We start from the raw sequence: 20,260 nt of genomic DNA, 5'->3' as shown, positions 1-20,260 counted from the left end.
TAGATTTGTCATGGCAACTGACAACTTGGTTTGATTGATAAATGACTGGATGATTAATAAAGCACACTTCTTATGGTGTCTGACAATTTCCAGAGAGGATGAATTTATGAGAGCGCCGATGTAATAAATGTATCAATCACCTGATAGAATCATAATTAGATTGCTCATGGGGAGGAAGTGAAAAGTAGGAAGTGGGACCTAGTTGGAGGTAGTAGATATTTGGTCATAGCAATACAAAGCAAAAGTAACTAAGATATGTGCCATATTATAGACAAATTTATCTTTGCTGGAAGAGCTTACAAATAATGTAAATAAAAAACACGTGGTGCTTGAAGCAAAATTATGGAAGAAATGATGAATTAGGTGACGAGAATATTTGTTTAACCTTATTTGCTTCAAAGAATTTGGAAGACCAATATTCATTAATCCTAAAAGTGGTTGTTTGGGTATATTCTTATGAAACAATAATCCATCCACTAATAACTCCTATTGACCAGTTAATTTGATTGACTGACTACTATGAGTTTGTTAGGTGTCTGTCTGTGAAAGGCATTCAGTTAGAAGCATGCCATTGAAAGCGCACAATTTATTGGGAGAGTTAAGTCACACACAGAAGCATAAACCCTATTATGGGAGCACTGGTGTAGGAATAACTCATTCTATCTAAGAAATTAGGAAATGATTACAGAAGTAACAGTTGGGCCTTGAAAAATGAGATGAGTTGAGGTGACAAAAGCCATAGAAGTAAAGAGATAAGGAGTGAGAGCTTGGGCTATATTGAAGAGAGGGAGAAAAACAGGGATAGAATGTAACATGAAGTAGAAGAGGAATGATGGAATTTCGGAACAGAAAAATAAATTTAACATCATATGGTATATGTAATAGTTTTAAAAATCTGTATAGATCTAGATGTATCTGAAACAAAAGAAATATAAAAAAAGCAGCGTAAGATACTGGAGTGTTTTCAAGGCAAATTATAAAACTCTCAAGAGAATGATAAATTTTGAAGGTAGATAAAAAATTGTGAGAATATCAGTAGCATAATTAAATCTGTATTATTTAAAAATGCAATGAAAGAAGAGAGGAAAAATAGAATCAGGGCAAAGAATAACCAGTTTATTAGAGGCCAGATGAGCTATGTCAGGAAGTCATATGACAGTGAAGTAGAACCATAGCTAAAGGCATGGACATAACACAACAGATATGATAAATATCTTGCAGTTCAGATAAGAAATGAGGACCACAGCATAAGTCACCCATCTACCTCAGCATTACCAGTTCCTGCTTTCTGGCCTGACTCTCAACTGCCAGCACCTTTGACTCTTGGCCTCCATTCTCTCTGACCATTGCAGATTGTTCTGCAGTTTTGAAGGATGGTCAAGAATCTCTGACCCTCAGGATTATTCATTCATCAACCAATAGATGATGTGAATATTTTTGGTTTTTTGTTTTGTTGTTTATTTGGTGGTACTGGGATTTAAACTCAAATACTCAAGATTACTAGGTAGGTGACCTACAGTTTAAGCCATGCCTCCAGCAGGAATATTTGGATCATTATTCCAGCTCCCTTGTTTCCTGTGTGAGGTAAGCCTTCAAATGTGTAGAATACAGCACTGTTTCCTACATTTTTCAATTGGATTAAGTGCCAGGTATCCACCATAGGAAAACACTAATCATTTGAAATTCTTTCTTTGTTGTATTTCTTATTTTTTTTTCTAATGTTGCTTATAGACTCTCTTACCAAATATATTCATCTACACATTATTGTTTTAGAATCTGCTTCTAGGAACACACACATACATTTATAATTTATGTAAAAATATGTATGTATGTATATATGCATATACATACTTACTTAAGTATTCCTACAATAACAAAAATTTAACCTGTTTCTGGGAACGTGTCACTAGTATTTCCATCGAAGTGATTAGAGATCATTCCAAGCTCTAACAATTCTTTCACCTGAAGAGAATTAGGGCAAATTCCATTGTGTGAAACAGCACAAGAGTATTAGCTTTCTATTGCTACCAAAACTAGTTATTACAAACTTAGTGGCTTAAAGCAACACAGTTACTTTATGTTAAAGTTCATTAGACTAGAAATCCAGCACAGGTCTCAATGCGCTGTAATTAGGTGTCGGAAGGTCTGTGTTTCCTCTGGAGGATCTATAGACAGAAGGCACATTGAGCTAAAATCAGACTAAAATCTGGTTGTAATAGGTAGAGTTGAATTCAAAGCCATAATAAATCTTGTACTAAAAGCAAGGATGTGATGGAGAGTAGGACAGCAAAAATATGGGACAGAAACATAAGAAGAATGTTCTTTAAAACCTTTAATATCCAAATTCTTGTAAGATTTCTGGGTCTGTGGAAAGAGTGGCCATGTGGCTGCTGGCTTGCCGCAAGTAATTGCAGGCTGTTGGAGACATCAGCTCCTTGCCACATGGACCTCTCAATAGGAAAACTCACAACATGTCAGCTTATTTGCCCCACATAAACTTTGAAACAATAAATGTTGTTTCAAGCTGCTATATTGGGTGAGTAATTTGTCACATGACACTTGGTAATGAATTAAGGGCTCAAAAGAAAGCAAATGCTCTGGAGGATGAGTATTACAAAATTTTCAGTGACAGTCAAACAATTTTTGCCCTTGGCTGTCCCATCACTTTCAAAATAGTCTAATGGATGGGCTAATTATGATGGCATTGATGGAGACAGTGCATTGCAACCACAGTACTGGCTTCCTGTTGTTATGAATAATAGAGATGCTGCTGACAAAAAATATAGACATGTTGACATCAGAGACTGATGCTGAGCTTTCAATGTAGCATAAATCCTTGAGGACAATAACTAACCACTCAGTGGCAAGTTGATCATATCAGATCCCTTCCTCTGAAAAGTGGAAAGTGCTGTGCTTTACTGAGAATGTTAAGCATTCCTAGTGTATATAGGTTTGTGTCCCTTGTCTTTGCTAATTTCACTGTCCTAAGCTTGAAATGTGTCTACTTTATGGTTATGAGATTTCCTAAGTTGGTTTGAGCTAATGGACCTATTTAACAGGAAGGAAGTATAAAAGCAGAGGAACATTGGTCTTCTATTGTAATGTGGCACCTGGAAATTGTTTCCTGACAGAGTAATGTCACAAAAGATCTATCTAAATTAAGATCTTTGGGATAAATACTGTGAGAGTGGACGCTTTTCTTTAAGATAAATTACATATGTTTTAATCCAACAGCTAAGATGTGGTATCCACAATAAGTAGATAAATGTTTCTGAGAGTAGAAGAAAGAGTATGTCTTTTCACCATTACTGATTGCCATTGACCCACTTGGGTAATTTTTACTCCCTTTCCTCCCAACTTCAGTCTCTGCTTGACTAGATTCTAGCTTTGGGGTGTTGCTGCTAGGGGACACAGTAGGGTTCCATTAAGTCTAGACGTTTATCTGCCACAGGACATTTTGTCCACTTCCAAGCCAGTGGACTAGCAGGCAAAGAAAGGAGTTACTATACTGGCAGAAGTGACTTACTTATTATAGCTAGGCAATAGGGTTACTTCTATATTATTAGAGTATATTATTAGAGTGGGGAGAATCATGTCTGAAACTCAGGGATTTACTGAAGTTCCTCTTCATTGTTTCATGCATGATGCTAGATATTGGTTAGCAGTTACAGCAAGCATGGTTAGAAAGGACATGATAGTCAGGATAGAGATGTGAGTCATCCCATCAAGGTTGAGATCTGGCTCCTAGATCAGCAGAATTGTTGGCTGAGGATGAGGTCAATCTTGAAGAGGCAGTAGAAGAAGCAAATTATTAGTATCAATTATAGTGTTGAGACCAATTGTTCCAGAAACAATAATACTCAATGCAAAGAAACAAAGGAAACTTTAGATATATGCAACTAATATCATAACAATATTTCCAATGTTATTCCATATAGACATCTTGGCGATTAAAAATCTGGAAGAGAAAAAGCTTCATGTTTTAATTAAATATTGTTTTATTTTCCTTTTTCTGAACCCATTCTCCAAATATCCTGGTAGTTAGGTTGAGTGAATGGCTTCTGGGCAATGGGATATGAGTGAAAGTGATGCAGACCTGACTCTTCACAGTACCCTATGGGTTTAGTTAGTCTCTACTCCTCTGCCATTATGAGCATGAAGGCTACATGTTATCACAGCCTGCAAATGAAGGGCTATTCCAAGACTGGCATTGGTTATTAATTCAATAAATACGTTATTGCTTTGTTAAGTCGCTGTACTTTTAGGACTAATTTGTTACTACACCATGGCATAATCCAGCCTGATAGCATTCATTTCAACAAAGAAGATAAGACTCACTAGATGAGCTTAATAAAATGCACACAATAAAGAATTCAATGAGGCAGTAGAAAACTGATGTAATTCTTTCAAGATGAAATGCAAAAGGACAAGATATCTAATGCAAAGGAAAATAGTTAATATGTACAGAGAACTTATCCAGAGTTTCTAACAAAGTCTAATGGATGTGCAGGAGAAAGAATGGAAATAGAAAAATCTTTAACTACCTGAGGAGAAAATATCTCTGAGCTGAAGACTACCTCAGGGGTTACAATCAAAAAGGACCACAGAATTACAAATACAGTGTGTGTAATGGGGAGGAAATGATGGCAGGAAAGGGGAAATCAGCCATTTGGCTGGACCTGTGGTGAGTTTCATTGAGATTTCAGGAGTGAGTTGCTCATCTTCAGGAAATCTCAACAAATGATGATTACATAAAGGAAGAGAATTTATCAAAAGAAAATACTTGAATGAACTCAGAAAGAAGCAGAAAAGAGAGATCATATGGTCACTGATAAATGAAAAGAGTACCCAAGATTCTAGTGGGATTTCCAGTGCATAGGAGATGTAGCTATACTATATTACTTGTCTTCTGTCCTCATAATCTAAGACACTCTTTCTTTTCAGTTTATCTATTGATGATTCTCTGTGCCTTAAAGCAAAAGATGATAATAAGCATTTCAACATTTCTCAATTTAACCCATGTCAAACTCTTCTATTTAACTATTTTCAATAAATTCCTCTTTTGTCATATCTCACCATTTTTCTAGAACACTATGTCCCTTCTCACATACTTATTTTTATACATGCTGTTTCTTTAGCCTGAACTTCCTTTATCTCTTTTTCTACCTGGAAAATTCATTGTTTTTCTTTAAGACTTAGATCAATTACATTCAACCTCTGTGAACATTTTCCAAATGCTTTAAAACAGATTCAGTTGTTCTTTCCTTGCATTCAAAGGTCTCATATGCAACTACAAAATCTTTCAACTACAAAAATATAAAAAAACTACAAAATCAACAACTATAAAATATTTCAGTGACAATGTAAAAATTTTCTTACATATCTGTGTTGCTTGCTAGACTTTGTTCTGGATCATAGGGTCTACACCATGTTCACTGATACACAACCAATACCTGCCATGCATACAATGCATGAGACATGCATACAAGCAGAGACATGGTCTTGATTACATTAAGCATAAGATTAAACTGTTCACTTTCAGTTACTCAAATTCATAACACACTAATCACTAATACTGAATATGGAAACGATTTCTATGTAATTACACTAGACTACTAAAATCTGAAAATAATTTTGTTTCCATTTCATCTTAATTAATTAATTTATTTAGCATGATAATCTCAGGGAAAGAATTTGAGGTCAGGAGAGCTGAGAGGATCATTAATTCAACAACTACCAAGGCATATGACAGCCCTTAAGGCAGTTCAAGAGCTGCTGGTCTCACCAACTGCTTCTGAAAGAGTGTGCCAAGTAGACAGGCAATTGGTCCTCATATGACATCTGTGATTTCAGGTGGTCGATAGTGCTTCCATGCCACACTACAAGAAAAGATGTTCCTTTATTGTTGTTTGAGTATTTGCACAGAGAACAAATTATTTAAATATTGTTTTGTTCATTCCTGTTACCTTCATTTAAATAATGGTCAAGAAAAACTATAGATGGCATATGTATCTGTTTATGAAGAGACCAAGGGTACTCTGACTTTTGCATTTCACAGCAAATTTAGTCTTTGAGTGCAGTTATTATTAAAGTTAGAAGTTTATAAAAAAAGTAATCACAAAACACATACATGCAAATACAGAATATTTTGGCATGACATATTTTTATATTTTACATTTTTTCTGTGATGAAAAAATATTTTTAAATTACATGATAGTAGCATTTATTCAAAGTACTTATTTGTCCTGAAGAAATGACTATAAAATTAATCTTTAATATAATTCTTATTCATTTTGCTATAAGTTACTGCAATATTATGTTTAGAGTATTTTGTATTTTGTTCATGGTGTTTCCAGACTATTGGTGTAAATTTAAATATATAGGCCTAAATTTCATTCCCACACAGTTCCACTTGCTGTATTGAATTAAATGTTCCAAATAGGTTCTTTAGCACTGTGTAGCTAAGTTTTAAAAAGAGAGCAGAATTATGATGCAAACTGTAACTTTGGAACTTGCTTGATCTCAAAATTAAAATTGCTTTGCATACTTCTCACTTCTCAATCTAGGGACAGTTAAAAGAACTTTATTATATGACTTTTGTTTGGATATCTTTTATATGCAGTAAGATTCACCCTTTTTTGGGCACAGAATTCTATGATTACATATTCATGTAACCACTTACAGAATCAAAATAGAATAGGCCCATTACCTCAAAAATTCATACATGCTCTCTTGTAGTCAAACATTAACCCCATTGCAGCCTACACCAGCCACTGAACTCCTTTCCATCCTTCCACTTTTGCCTTTTCTAGAATATAACAGAAATTAAATTATTTTAATGTCATACTTCCAGTTTGTTCTTTCAAGTTCTGCTTGCAGTAACTTATGATATTTGTCCACTTTGTTCACTGTATCAGAAGGTTGTTCCTTTTTTTTGTTACTATCTTGAATTCTATTTTATGGATGTATTATGGTTTATTTACCCATTCACTATTTGATGGATATTTAGGATGCTTCTAGTTTGGGGTATTTATGAATGAAGTCATTATAAAGATTCACAAATAGGATACTGAGTGACAAAAACTGTTCATTTCTCTTGGACAAATACTGAGGAGTGAGGCTGTTCAGTTATATTTTAAGTTTATATTTAACTTTATAGGAACCTTCCAAGCTGTCTCTTTAGTTATGAGTCACCAGGGCTTCTTTGCTTGTTCTCAGTCTTTCTGGAGAGCACCCACCCAGAAGAGTTGGTAAATGTGAGTGAATATATACATGTTCTGTGTCCTCTTGCACTAGCCTGCATCCAACACTTAAGGACTTGTTAAACATGAAGCTGAACTCTTATCGGTTTGTATGCCGCCCAGTATATCGTCTTACTCTGCCAGGTGATCCTGGGCTCACATCCCATTTCTTCCAGGAAGCTGCTATCTCTCTTAGAACTCAGTGTGCTTCATTGCTTGCCACACTAGCTTGTGGTTTTACTTTTTGCTTTTTCTTGCTGCTAGAATAAAAGCAAGGTCCCTGTGGTTTTCTCCACTGTAGGCTGGAGTTTAGCTAAGTTGAGATTTTTAATGAGATCAAATTACAATTTTGATACTCTCAAGTACATTCAATTTTAAATATAAAATTTGAAATGAGGGAGCTACTTATCAAAGGAGATTCTTGGCAGAAATGTCTTGACAATTTTAAATGCTAATTCATCTCTTGGTTTAGTCATCATGGGAACCTGAGATGTCCTCTGGAGGTGACTTTGAAGTCTGCGAAATAAAATAAAATAATAAGGAAAATAAGAGTTGCTATTATGATCAGTTCATATTCACATCATGAAGAAGGAAATCCATATCAAAATGGGGCCTTTTAATATAAATTAGCCACTAGGGTTTGTTTCAGATGACTAGAGAGATGATTTCACTCTCTTTTGGGGCTCACTTTCCCATTCTGTTATCGATTGTGGATGATTACTTGTTTTCCCTTTCCTTTTTATATCATTTTGCAAAGTAAACATCCATACTCCCCTGAACTTCTGCATATCCCTTAAAACTTAAACTAAATATTTTTTTTATTCCTGCCTCATTCCTCAATTAAAGCAGTTATGGCTTGGCTTTTATTGCATTCCACTTTGTACAAATATCTTATAGTGAAGTAGCAAATATTATTTGTGACATAAACTTTCTTGGGTCTGCCTGTCTTGGTAACAGAATCCAATTTCACTCTAGGTTTAATTTTCTCTGAATGTTCCTCAGCAATTCTTGAATAAAGTCCAGTCTCTGATTTGGAATATGAGGGGGCTCCAAAATCCATTTCCTTCCAGCCTTCCAGCCTCATCACAAGGCATTCTCTGACTCAAACACCAAAAGACTGGTGGTTGCCTTCACAAATCATGCCTTCTTTTTTTTTGTTTTCAGTGTCTTGCCCCAGAATTCTCCGATATCCTGCACATATTTTTCTCACCCACATTGTACCGTACTAAATTTCAAGCCTGAAGGTAACTTCTTCAAGGATCCTAATTGTCTATGATTTGTTATGGTGACCTTAAATATGCCTCCTTTGTTCCTTAACCATAACACATCTATGGAGTAATTATCTATTCATTTATTCCTAGCACTTCCTTTTTGTACTGGGCTTCTTGAATGCAAACATTGTCTTACTCGGCATTATTTCCCTTTCCCAATGCTTGATACATTCACAGAATGTTTTTGTTTGACATTTCACTTAGAGGACAGTGCTTTGTTCTTGAATAAAAATTTAGTGAATTAAGGTATTAAAAAGACAAGTCACAAAATGGGAGGAAATATTTGCAAGATAGACATCTGATCAAAGGCTGTTATGCAAAATGTATACAGAACTCTTAAAGCTCAACAACGATAAAATAAATAGACCAATTTCAAATTTGCCAAAGGATCTGAACAGATACTTCATTAAAGAAGAAAAGCAAATTGCACTAAAATAGATGAAAAGATGCTCACCGTTTTATCTTATTAGGGAAGTGAAAATTCAAACAAGGAGATACTATAACATATCTATTACAATGACTTAACTCTGAAGTACATAAGACACCAAATGCCAAAAAGGATGTGGAACACAATGACCTTATGTTCATTAACGGTGGGGATGAGAAATGGTATGGCCGGCCACTTTGGAAGACAGGTTGGACGTTGTTTATAAAATGAAACACACTTACCATAGGTCTGAAAATCACATTCCTTGGGATTCACTTAAATAGGTTAAAATTATGTTCACACAAAAATCTACACGTGAATCTTCATAGTGGATTTAGTTCTAAGTAAAAAAGTGGAAGCAGTTGTGGTGTCTTTCAGTAGTTGAATGAATAAATAAACTGTGCTATATCCAAAAATTAAAATATCTGTAAAAACAAATCAGCTGTCATGATCTGAAAAGATGTGGAGGAACTGGGTGTTGTGGGGCACATCTTTCATCCTAAGTACCAGGGAGGCAGAGTTAGAAGGATGACAATAGTAAGCCAACCCTGGCAAAGTTAGCTCAAGACTCTATCTGAAAAACAAGTAAAAATAAAAGCACTGAGGTAGAGCAAGTGCCTAACAAGCATCAAGGCCTGAGCTGAATCCCCAGTACTGCAAACAAGCATGGAAAAGACTCGGAAGAAACTTAAGTGCATGTTGCTATGAGAAGGAAGCCAATCGGAAAGGCTACATACTGTATTATTTCAACATGGCTTTCAACATGGCATTGGGAAAAAGGCAAATTTACACAGACAGTAAAAAGATAAATTGTTGCCAGTATTTGTGGGTGGAGGGCATAGAGAGAGGAAGGGAAATGAACAAGTAGAGCTCAGAGGACTTATTAGGTCAATAAAATTATCCTTTGTGATACTGTAACAGTGCGTGTATGTCATTATTCATTTGCCCAAACCCATAAACATAAGACACTAGGAGTGAGTCTTAATGTAAACTATGGACCATGCTTAACACGAATGTATTAATACTGGTTCATTGTACTGCACTGATGCAAGATATTAACAACATAGGAGACTGTGTGGGCAGGAAGTATGGACTCTGCTCCTTTTGCTCAGTTCTTCCGTAAATATAAAATTGACCTCACAAATAAAGCACATTAATTTAAAAAAATAATAAATTCAGAACAATTTATAAGACATTGGGTCTTCTTTTTCAGTATCCTGAAAATGGACTTAGGAAGTGATTTGAAGAAAAGTATCTAGAGAATGATAGGTGGCTTGGGACTGACTGGCTGCAACCTGATATTATACCAGTTGTTTTTTTTCTTTGTCTTTCAGACAGTATTTCCCTTTGTAGCTCAGGTTGGCCTTGAAATTGTGATCTTCCTAACTAAACCTCCTGAATATTGGAATTATAGGCATGTACTACCATGCCCAGCTTCCTGGAGTTTTGTTTTGTTACCAGGAAACACATACACAATAAAACCTAGATTGTAAAGAATTTAGAAAATGCCAATGACATGCCTTATAGAAAGCTAACATCCTTATAGGGAATCAAAAAGACAACCTTTATATTCCATCTGTCATGCTCATCTTAAAAATTTAAAGTAATTAATACTAGTTTATCAAATCATAGAGAAATGTTGGACTTTAAATGACAAATATATTGAAAGGGAAGTGACTAGATAAAGATCTTCAGTGAAAATGGCAAAACTGTTTTCCTAATTTAAAACCTAAACATGTTAAATGTTGTTATGATGATATTCTTGAATTTTCAAATGCTATGCTTCAATAAAAAAATGCTTCCTTCAAAAAAAAATGAAAGCCAGAATCAACCACAGATATGAGTGAAGATGAGATCATGATTAAGGTCATTTATGTTTCCTAGATAAGGTCAAACTTCTGCAAAAGTTGATTCCCCATTGAAGGACCAGTTAAAATGAAGTGGATTGAGTGACAGAAGTTTCAACAGCTGTTTAACTGTCTTCTTTATGGTTTTCCAGTCACAAAGCCTAATTTATTCCCTTCCTTTTCATCTCTGATGTGAACTAGAGGCAATTGTAGGATAGGCATTATTAATACCACTTACAGGTAAAGAAACAGGCTCAGAGGAGCTAATGTTGTAAAAGGGCTTAAAATAAGTGTGTAAGCATGAATATAATTCCAGCACTGTGAGAGGGAAGCAGGAGGATCCAGAGTTCAAAGCCAGCCTAGGCTAAATAGCAAAATCAAGATCAGCCTGGACTATAATAGCAAGACCTTATCTCACAAAAATGAAACAAAACAAAGCAACAAGAAAATGATAGAGGAAACTGGTATCTAGGCTTCTTCCCTAGATACATCCAACTAGACATCTAGTCTTCCTGCCTCATTCCTGCCCCATTAGTAATAGAATGTGTGTATGTTTATGTATTGCTTTATGTCTTCCTCCACAGCTATGATGGATGCTTTTTGAAAAAATAGTTATTATAAAATAAAGCTTTAGGAATAGCTATATTATTTCATTGTTTAAAAAGTACTCATTGACTTCAGTGTTTTTGCATTGTGTAGGGTGTGTTCCTACCATTTGCCCCAAACAAAAGGGGATTATCTTTTGACAGTCCTCCTTCTTGTATTCTTACTTGATCTTTCCTCCTCCTCTTCCTTCTTCATTCTTTTATTTTGGTTATTTACCTAAATGTTCTGCATTTTTGTGGATGCTGACTCAGATGTACTCAGGGACATTTGTCATGCATTTATTGTCCACACAAAGTTCTTTTATTTATATACAGTTTTATCAAATTTCAATTAAAATGACACACATCAAAATAAGCAATTCAGATTCTCATTGACACTTTAGAATTTATGTAAGACTTTGCCATCTAAATAATGGAGAGGCATTTGAGTGAGGCAGATATTTATCCTCTCACCATAAGGATTATAAGAAATGCTAGAAATGAAATGGGTTAATTGGCACAAGTAAATATCTTACATATACTCTAGGGCTGACAATTACATAAACTAATGAGAAAAATGCTGACTTATTTTTTTCAAATATATTTTCCAGAGAAATGTGAAGTAAAATTCATTAATAAGTTTATATTTACAATGTATTTGTAAAGGCAGCTTTTTTAAAAATGCAAATTATTAACATGTACAAATGATTCATATTTGTAATTATAGGTTAAGCTAAACTATAAGATCTATGCAGAATATAAAATTACACTAATGTGATCATTATTTTTATGTTGATTATTAAAATTATTTCACACCAGAGATTTTTTTTACATATAACAGTACTATAATTAGAGTATATCAATTAAGTATATTACCCAGTAATTAAATGGAACAGATAATTGAATTACTATGTTTATTGCTTTAGGGAAAAACTTTGCAAAAACCAAGATACTATTCTACCTTAAAAATGTAACAATTCACAGCAAGCACATTTTTTTTATGGTTAGTCTGGAAATTACATTTCCTATTACAAATAGCTTTGCAAGCCTCTATATTTGTCCATGATGTCTCTCTGTGTATCCTATTATGAATTAAATTAACTAGTACACATTTTTACAACCACAACTAAAAGAATGAAAATCTAAAGCACAACTTGACTAGCCCTCAAATCCCTTTACTTTTGGGGATTGCTTATTCTCTCTGCAACCAATGAGATTGGTACAGAGAAAAGCAGGAATTTTGGATACTCTACAATTAACTCAAATACTAGACCTGAATGACTGTCAAATTGTAATCCCTGAGACTGAAATTACCTTATATCTGATTTTTTATTTATTCACTTTACATATATTTACTGAGTGCATACTATGTGAGATACTGGTTTGGGAACTAGAGACAAATTAATATTCAAAACCCATTGAATCTCTGCTTTCAGAGGACTTTTATATTAGCTTAAGGAAGATAGAGAGAAACAAACACGTAAGTTAAGATTATGGTATGAAGTAAGTGTGATGAAGGAAAATATAGAATAGTATAAGGCACAGAAATAAAGAAGTTGTGTGTTTCACAAGTTTCACAGGGAAGGCATCTCTGATAGGCTGACATATGGTCAGAGGAGACCATGAAAAGAGTTGTGTAGAGCTCCAGTAATAATACACCAGATTCTGGGAACACGAGCAAGGAGCCTAGAGAGAGTGAGTGCTCTTGCTAAGTAGAAGAATCCATGGAGCAGGAGAAGAGTAAGTGAAGGGAAGCATGACTACAGAGAATAAGTAAGATGGTGGATCATTAGTGCCTCGTAGGTGATAGGAAAAATGATGGTGCTTTAGGTAAGACTTTGGAAGTCCATTGCAAGAATGTTATTATAGAGGAATAAAATGTCTTAATCACTAGATGTACTCTAGAAGTATCTGTTTGCTTGAGATTAAAGGGTTTAGGATTGACCCAGAAATAAAAGTTTGGAAATGTTTAGTAAATAAGGAAGGATTCAGCAAAACAAATAGTAGCAATGAAACAGAAGCAATATTCTTCAAAACAATATATAAAACCAGAAAATGTATGGCTGAAGAACACATAGATAAACAAAAGTCAGGACTGCAGCAGTGATTAAGAGATAGAGAACTGAATATATTGGACAGCAATTTTCCTATAATAGGACAATATCTGAAAATGAACCATAGCAAGGTTGTTTTCCTGATTTACCTTTATACTTTCCAAACCTCGGAAGACTGCATTAAATAGAATGCTTCTATTGTATCTAAAGTAGAAATTCAGTCTAATTAAAATACCAGGGTTAGAAAGTTTTACTTGACCCTGAAAACTATCTGTCTTCTAATTCTTGGCCTTGGGAGCTTAAGAAGTACATTGAGGATGAGTTTTTAGAGGTTAACATGAGAAGGAGGATCAGGAACCAGTGTATAGATCAGTTAGAAATGAATCAACTTGGGTTGTAACACATTTGTACATGAAAGCAATGCTAGGAATCTCCCTGTATAGCTATCCTTAACTCAACTAGCAAAAATGTTTTGTCTTCCTTATTATGCTTATGTCTTCTCTTCAACAAAATTAGAGATAAGGGCAGAACAGGACCTGCCTGGAAGGGGGAGGGGGAGGGGGAAGGAGGGAGAAGGTGGGGGTGGAGGTGGGGGGGGGGGAAATGACCCAAACAATGTACACACATGTGAATAAATGAATAATAAAAGTTTTTTTAAAAAAAGAAATTTTCTCTTAAGCTGAAAAAAAATACTGATATCTGCATCCTTTCCTACACCTATTATATTTGAATCTCAGGAATGAAGGGTTCTGATAGTATATCTGATTATCCTCTGTCTTGTGAATACAGGCTTGCAAATTCTGGATCCATTTCTTACCTTTTTTCTCCCAACTCCATATTCTAAAGATTCTCACAGAAATAACTGTCAGAATCTCTTCAGAAACTTTAAAATATGGTTGTTTGTGGCCATCACAGGCTTACTTAAAAAAGAATCTTTTACTTGGGTCCAGCTCTGTGCATTTCCAGAACATTTTCCACCACTTCTTCTACTTTTGGCTAAGATCAAATGTAGTATCTAAAACATTTTCTAGGTGATTCTCAGATAAATATCTATTGGGTAATTGCTACTCTACTGTCATCCTAATAACTAGATCAGAAAACATTCAAACTTGCAGGGACATTTGTAGTGGTACTGCATTCACTAATTCACAAGGCAGCTTATTTTAATGGATTTTTTTGTTGCTCTTCCTTACACCAAATTAATATTTGCCTCATCATAAGTTATATATTTTAGTCACCTAAGGAACTAGACAGAAGCGAGTGCTCGATCTTCTTTGAAATAGTTCTCAGATATTTGAGACTCCCCTAATCTCTTCTTCTCCAAATATAATTTTCTTAGTAACCACAATTATTTTTCCTAAGGTATCATTTTTTAAATTCCTCAACTATCTGCTTTTTAACTCATTCTTGATTGTCAATAGCTGTTGATGACACTATTTTTCTTCTTTTTTTACAGTGCTGACTTAATTTATTTAATAAATGGAAGAGCAAGTCGGATAGGTAGAAAGGTTAATTTGAACAACTGTCAAATACCTGATAACAACAATTTCCACAATGAAAAAAATGTAATGACCACTCAAAAGAATCACACTATAACATTACAGTGCTGAATAAAAGATCTGGTGACATGATAATCATAAATGATGGAAATAAACACCTTACATATAAAATATTACAAATACAACAGCAAGTTCAAAGCTAAGTGTTCTAATTCCTGAGCTGTCAACAAGACATGAATCTACCAAAATCTTAACAATAAGTTTCTAGAACAGTTTGACCACAACAGTTATAATTAAAATGACATGAAAATTTAGATTCACCAACAAAGAGTTTAACCACTCATCGGAAGTGTTTTTTTTTCTAGTATCCCCAATTTATTAATCTGAAACACATATTGGCTTAGCTTTGTTTTTTAAATTTATTTTTATTATTTTTTTAAATTCAAATGTGCATACAATGTTTGGGTCATTTCTCCCCCCTTCGCCCTGCCCCCTCACTCTCCCCCCCACCCCCTCAATGGCCAACTTTCTTATACTTAATTTATACTCAACTTAAGTACTATTGATGGTTTTGGTCATATGAACTGTTGTTAATCTAAGCCTTTTTTACAAAGTCTTACATGTGTCATGATTCTTGCCTATTTTAAAGTAAGCACATTTAGATCTTATACCATTTTTTAAAATGTTCCAAATGTAAATTGAAATTCAATGGAAAAGTCACTTCACATAGTCCTTACATGGACATGCAAAAACCATAAGGAAATGTATTTTAAATAACTTGAGATGATATTCAAAATATCTGCTATTGGGAACTGGTGAGATAATATCTGTAGACTGGCAGCTGTGGTTATTTTCTAATGTATAGAAATCTGATAACTATACACTCTCAAAGTCAAAGACAAAAAAGCTGGTGACCTTCAAAATCACAATGTGAGTGTGAGCTAGCATAACAGTGTAGAACTCCTGGTATCTCAAGACACAACTGAAGCTTAAACTTATTTTCAGACTCTTTCTATAACCCTGAATTTTGCATATGAGAAGCTTAAGAGCAAGATGGATGATGTAAGAGTGCATACCATAGTGTGCAAAAGCAGTGAAGAGAATAGAGAATGGAGACTTTGCAACATATCCCCTAGCTAGGATGAATTGTATTTCCCTAAATTATTGCTAATATTTTTATTTAGAGTGCACCACAAATGGTAATACTAGACAGGGCAAAAATGGTTCACACCTGTAATCCTGGCTACTTAGGATTCTTGGTTGAGGCCAGCATGGATAAAAAAGTTTTCAAGATCCCCAACCTGGATGTGGTGGCATGCACCTGTCCTTCCAGCTATGATGGGAAGCATAAAATAGGACAGTCATGGTCCAGGCCAGTGTAGGCAAAAAAAAAAAAAAAAAAAGAAAAAGAAAACCTATGTCCAAATAAACAGAGGAAACAGGGCTTGATATATGGTTTAAGCAGTAGAGCACCTGCCTAACAAGAATGAAGCCTCAGTACCATTAACAAAAAAAAATTGTATTACTGGGATATTTGGAAAGTGGCAATGAATAAGCAGATATTTTGTGGCTCACCTATGCTGTTACTAGCTGATTTCCCGTATAGCATGAGGCTATGTTACCCCTCCCTGGATCCTTCAATTTCACTGCTTCATAGATAAGGTGTATGGTTAGTTTTGTAAAGAAGACTCAGCTTCTGTAGGACATTCATACCTTAAAGTTCATAAGCAACAGAAAGTGACAGACTTTCAGCTTACCTGAGTGAAACTTTGCTCTGTTTGGGGATTCTATCATGTTTTTGATCTCCTTACCTTACATCCATTTTCTCTTCACAACTGCTTGCTCTATGGATTTCAAGATGTAAAGACAAGAGCTGCCATAATTTATTTATGCTACATTATTTTTCTGAGTGACCCCTGACTCAGAACAGATCAGCCTGTGTTTCAAGAAAAGCGCAAGAAAGCACCCCCATCTCCGCAGTGCATCGTATTATATTGCGGGAGAAGCAGAAAACCAAGCCCCTTCAAGAAATAGCTACTCCTGTTGAGGAAAGTATGGGAGAAAGGATGCCTCCTCAACCCTGAGAAATATAATTCTAGGTCTCCTATTGGGGACCAACAAGAAATGCTCCCCACAATACGCACCACAGAAACAAAACAAAGTTTGTCTACTTTGTGGAAGAATACTAGGAATTATCACAAATCCCCACCTCCCTAGACCCAGATATGTGGGACTTATTCAGGACTGATATCAGACAATAACACAGAGAAATCTCCATTCTCCATTCTCTCACCACTAACTTATCTTCATAATCCCTTCAACTGTCCTTGTAGAGGCAGATCTTTGAGCGAGAAATCTATGGGGCAGTGGTTGAAATTGGCAAAAAGCTGAAGTGAGCAAAGAAAAAACAAAAACCCTTCAGCTCCCAGTACAAGAAAGATGTTTACTGGGTATTGAAATCCAGATTGCACTTGATGGTAACCATAGCAACCATGACCCCAAACTCAGCTCAGATACTGACAAAATTGGCTTAACACTCCTTTTTGATTGTGTATAGAATGGTGTTTACAGATATCAATATTGTTTACTTCCATTTCTATTCTTCACACAATATAAGATATATGACAAAAATTACAATATTCAAATAATGGGAGAAAAAGTAATTTTCATGAACAAAAACTGAAAAAAACTCAGAGACCATGTGATGGTAGATACATACCAGATCAGCTGGTTTAACTTCCTATAGTGAAATATTAAAAGATTTAGTAAAAGGTGAATAATAGTTATGGGTAAATTATAAATATCAGTGTGATATGTCTACTCTTCACCAAAATTGGAAAAAAGGTCAGAATAGGTTCTGCCTGGAAGCAAGGGGAGTGGGGGGAGTAAGAGGGTGGGGGGCAGGGGGCAGGGGGCAGGGGGGAGACATGGCCCAAACAATGTATGCACATATGAATAAATGAATAAAGAAAAGAAAGAAATGATGAGAAAGAGTAAAATATAAGAAATGAAAAAGAAGTAACCACTAATTAATAGACTCCTTAATGGGCTCATGATTAGAGAAAACAGAACTGAAAAAGGATTCAGTGATCTAAAGAATATTTGTAATGAAACTGAAGTACAGACATAAAGTCAGGAATATTAAAGTTGAATATAATGTACAGAGCTATAAAATGTTATCTGTGAAGGCAGCCAGATTGAATAATGCAGATGAACACAGATCAGAATTGTAGGAGAAAATCAGAAACTGTGAAAGACAGAAGAAGATGGAGTAATGCCTTTAAACTGTTGATTACAAAACAAAAAACAAAAAACAAGAAAAAGCTTATTAACAAAAGCAAAGCCTGAAAAACCAGAATTTAATTCCAGTAGACATGTACTTGAAAAATGGAGATCAAAATAAAAATATTGCAGACAAATAATCTCTGAGAGAATTTAAAATACTATGCGAAAGTTCTTCAGAGAGAAGGAATAGAAACACAGAGAAAAACTTGAAATAACACAAATAAAATTAATTGAAAAGTTCAGAAATGGTAAACATGAAAGAAAATATGAAAACTTTTCTTATTTTTACTCACTTTAGATAATTAAACATTGCATCAAAAATAGTGACAGGATATTTTGGGCTTTATAACCTACTCAAAACTTATTTAAAAATAAAATGTATACAAAGCAGCATACAAAATGGTAGGAAAGTATTCATAATGTATACTTCGTGGTTCTGTAATTTTACAAGAATCAGAAGGATATTATTTGAAACCAAAGCTGTGTTAAGTTATATAAATATATTGGAAACCACAGAGGAATCTCTATAATAGTGTCAATTAGGAAATGTGATAGAGTGAAAATAAAATGTTTTCACTCTGAAACAACCTGAAAATGATACAAAACTGAAGAAAAAAGAAAAGCAGTAAAGGAACAAGTAGAAAACTTCTAAGAGTATTATTAAATGTATATTAAATATTAATACACCAGTATAAATATAATGACTTTCTTTTTGGATATCAAAAAAGAAAACAGTTACACACTGGCTGCAAGAAGTGGACTTCAAATTATTTAAATATAAAAACTTATTGAGGTAAAAAATTAAAATGATAAGGAAAGTTTCTACCATGCAATATATTAATACTGAACCAAGTAAATCATGCAAAAAAAGGAATAGAACCAAGGAGAAAAGATGTAGTATGGAATAATAGAGATTATTCGCTAAGAACCTAAACAACTTTAAGTGTCCAAGACACCTAACAATTGTGCTTCAAAGGGCAGGAAGCAAAATTATTATAATTAATAGGAGAAATAGATGAATCCTCATTTATGGCTGGATCCTTGACCATTTTAGAAATTCATAGAAGCAAAGAGAAAAATTTCTGACATCTAGAAACTGAAGAACAGCATCAGACTGTTGAGCTAGCTAATTGACATTTATAGAATAGTGCACTCATGCAGCAGCAAATGGATTCTTTCCATGTGTACATATTATATATGTACATACACGTATGTACATGTGTGCATATGGTATGGTCTTAATAGAACATATCACAGTCCATAAAATAAATCATTGCAAATTATAAGAAACTGAAATCATATAAAGTATTATAGCTGAGCAATATGGAATTAAATTAGAAACTAACAAGGGAAAGATATATGGAAAAAAATTGAAATGTGTAGGAATAAATACCAGAATATTATTTAATTTGTAGGTCATAGCATTAAATGGGAAAATAGAGAATGTTTTAAATTCAATAAAACTGAAAGTAACACACGTAAAAACACACTCAAAAGAATGTTCCAGCTCACCTGGCTTCTCTGCATTTGTCCCGTCCTGGAAACACTGTGTCCTTCACTTTTCTCACTCTGTATGCCTAGCTTGATGTTTGCCTGTGCTTTTGACATGCCAGGTTTTTGGCAAAAGTTAGCATCATCATTCATGGGCCATAGTCCTATTGATCTTTCTCTTGGCGGCACACATGAGAGAGGACAGTACAAAATGATGTGTGAGAAGATGGGCAAAGATCGAAAAGGCAGAGGAACATGGGAGGTCCAAAACAATTTATGAGAGAAATTGTGTACCACTGTGGATGGGAGCTTCCAGGTAAAAATAGCTAGCAAAACTTACGGTAGTGAAAACGGTGAATTAATTCTTTTTTTTTTTTTTTTTTTTTGCAAATAAAGCAGGAGAGTTTATTGAGATAGAAAAGTGTAAAGTAGAAGAGTGGTGCACTTAGAGTTAGGGGGGCCAAAGAGAGGATACCCCAAAAGATGGTGAATTAATCCTGAAGATTAAGTTCAGAGTCCACGATTCTGAATTAGAGTTACCTGCAAAAATATGATAGTTGT

At 34.6% G+C, this 20,260-nt stretch overlaps 1 long non-coding RNA gene across 4 annotated transcripts in view; it reads right to left on the bottom strand.

Moving 5' to 3' along the window:
* LOC141420907 (uncharacterized) overlaps positions 1 to 19,849 on the bottom strand; it is a 74,351-nt gene extending 54,502 nt beyond the window's left edge. For 2 of the 4 annotated variants that reach the window (XR_012445629.1, XR_012445630.1), the window contains exons 1-4: positions 19,721 to 19,849; positions 7,378 to 7,757; positions 6,710 to 6,808; positions 5,786 to 5,879 (exon numbers count right to left, since the gene is read on the bottom strand). This is a non-coding gene — a long non-coding RNA (uncharacterized lncRNA). The remainder of the gene's footprint in view (positions 1 to 5,785; positions 5,880 to 6,709; positions 6,809 to 7,377; positions 7,758 to 19,720) is intronic. The other 2 variants (XR_012445632.1, XR_012445631.1) reach the window with 2 other exon arrangements.
* Positions 19,850 to 20,260: the final 411 nt, after the last annotated feature.

The sequence above is a fragment of the Castor canadensis genome, chromosome 2 (assembly GCF_047511655.1).
Source record: "Castor canadensis chromosome 2, mCasCan1.hap1v2, whole genome shotgun sequence".
Taxonomy (NCBI): domain Eukaryota; kingdom Metazoa; phylum Chordata; class Mammalia; order Rodentia; family Castoridae; genus Castor; species Castor canadensis.
This window is presented reverse-complemented; position numbering and strand designations above follow the sequence as displayed.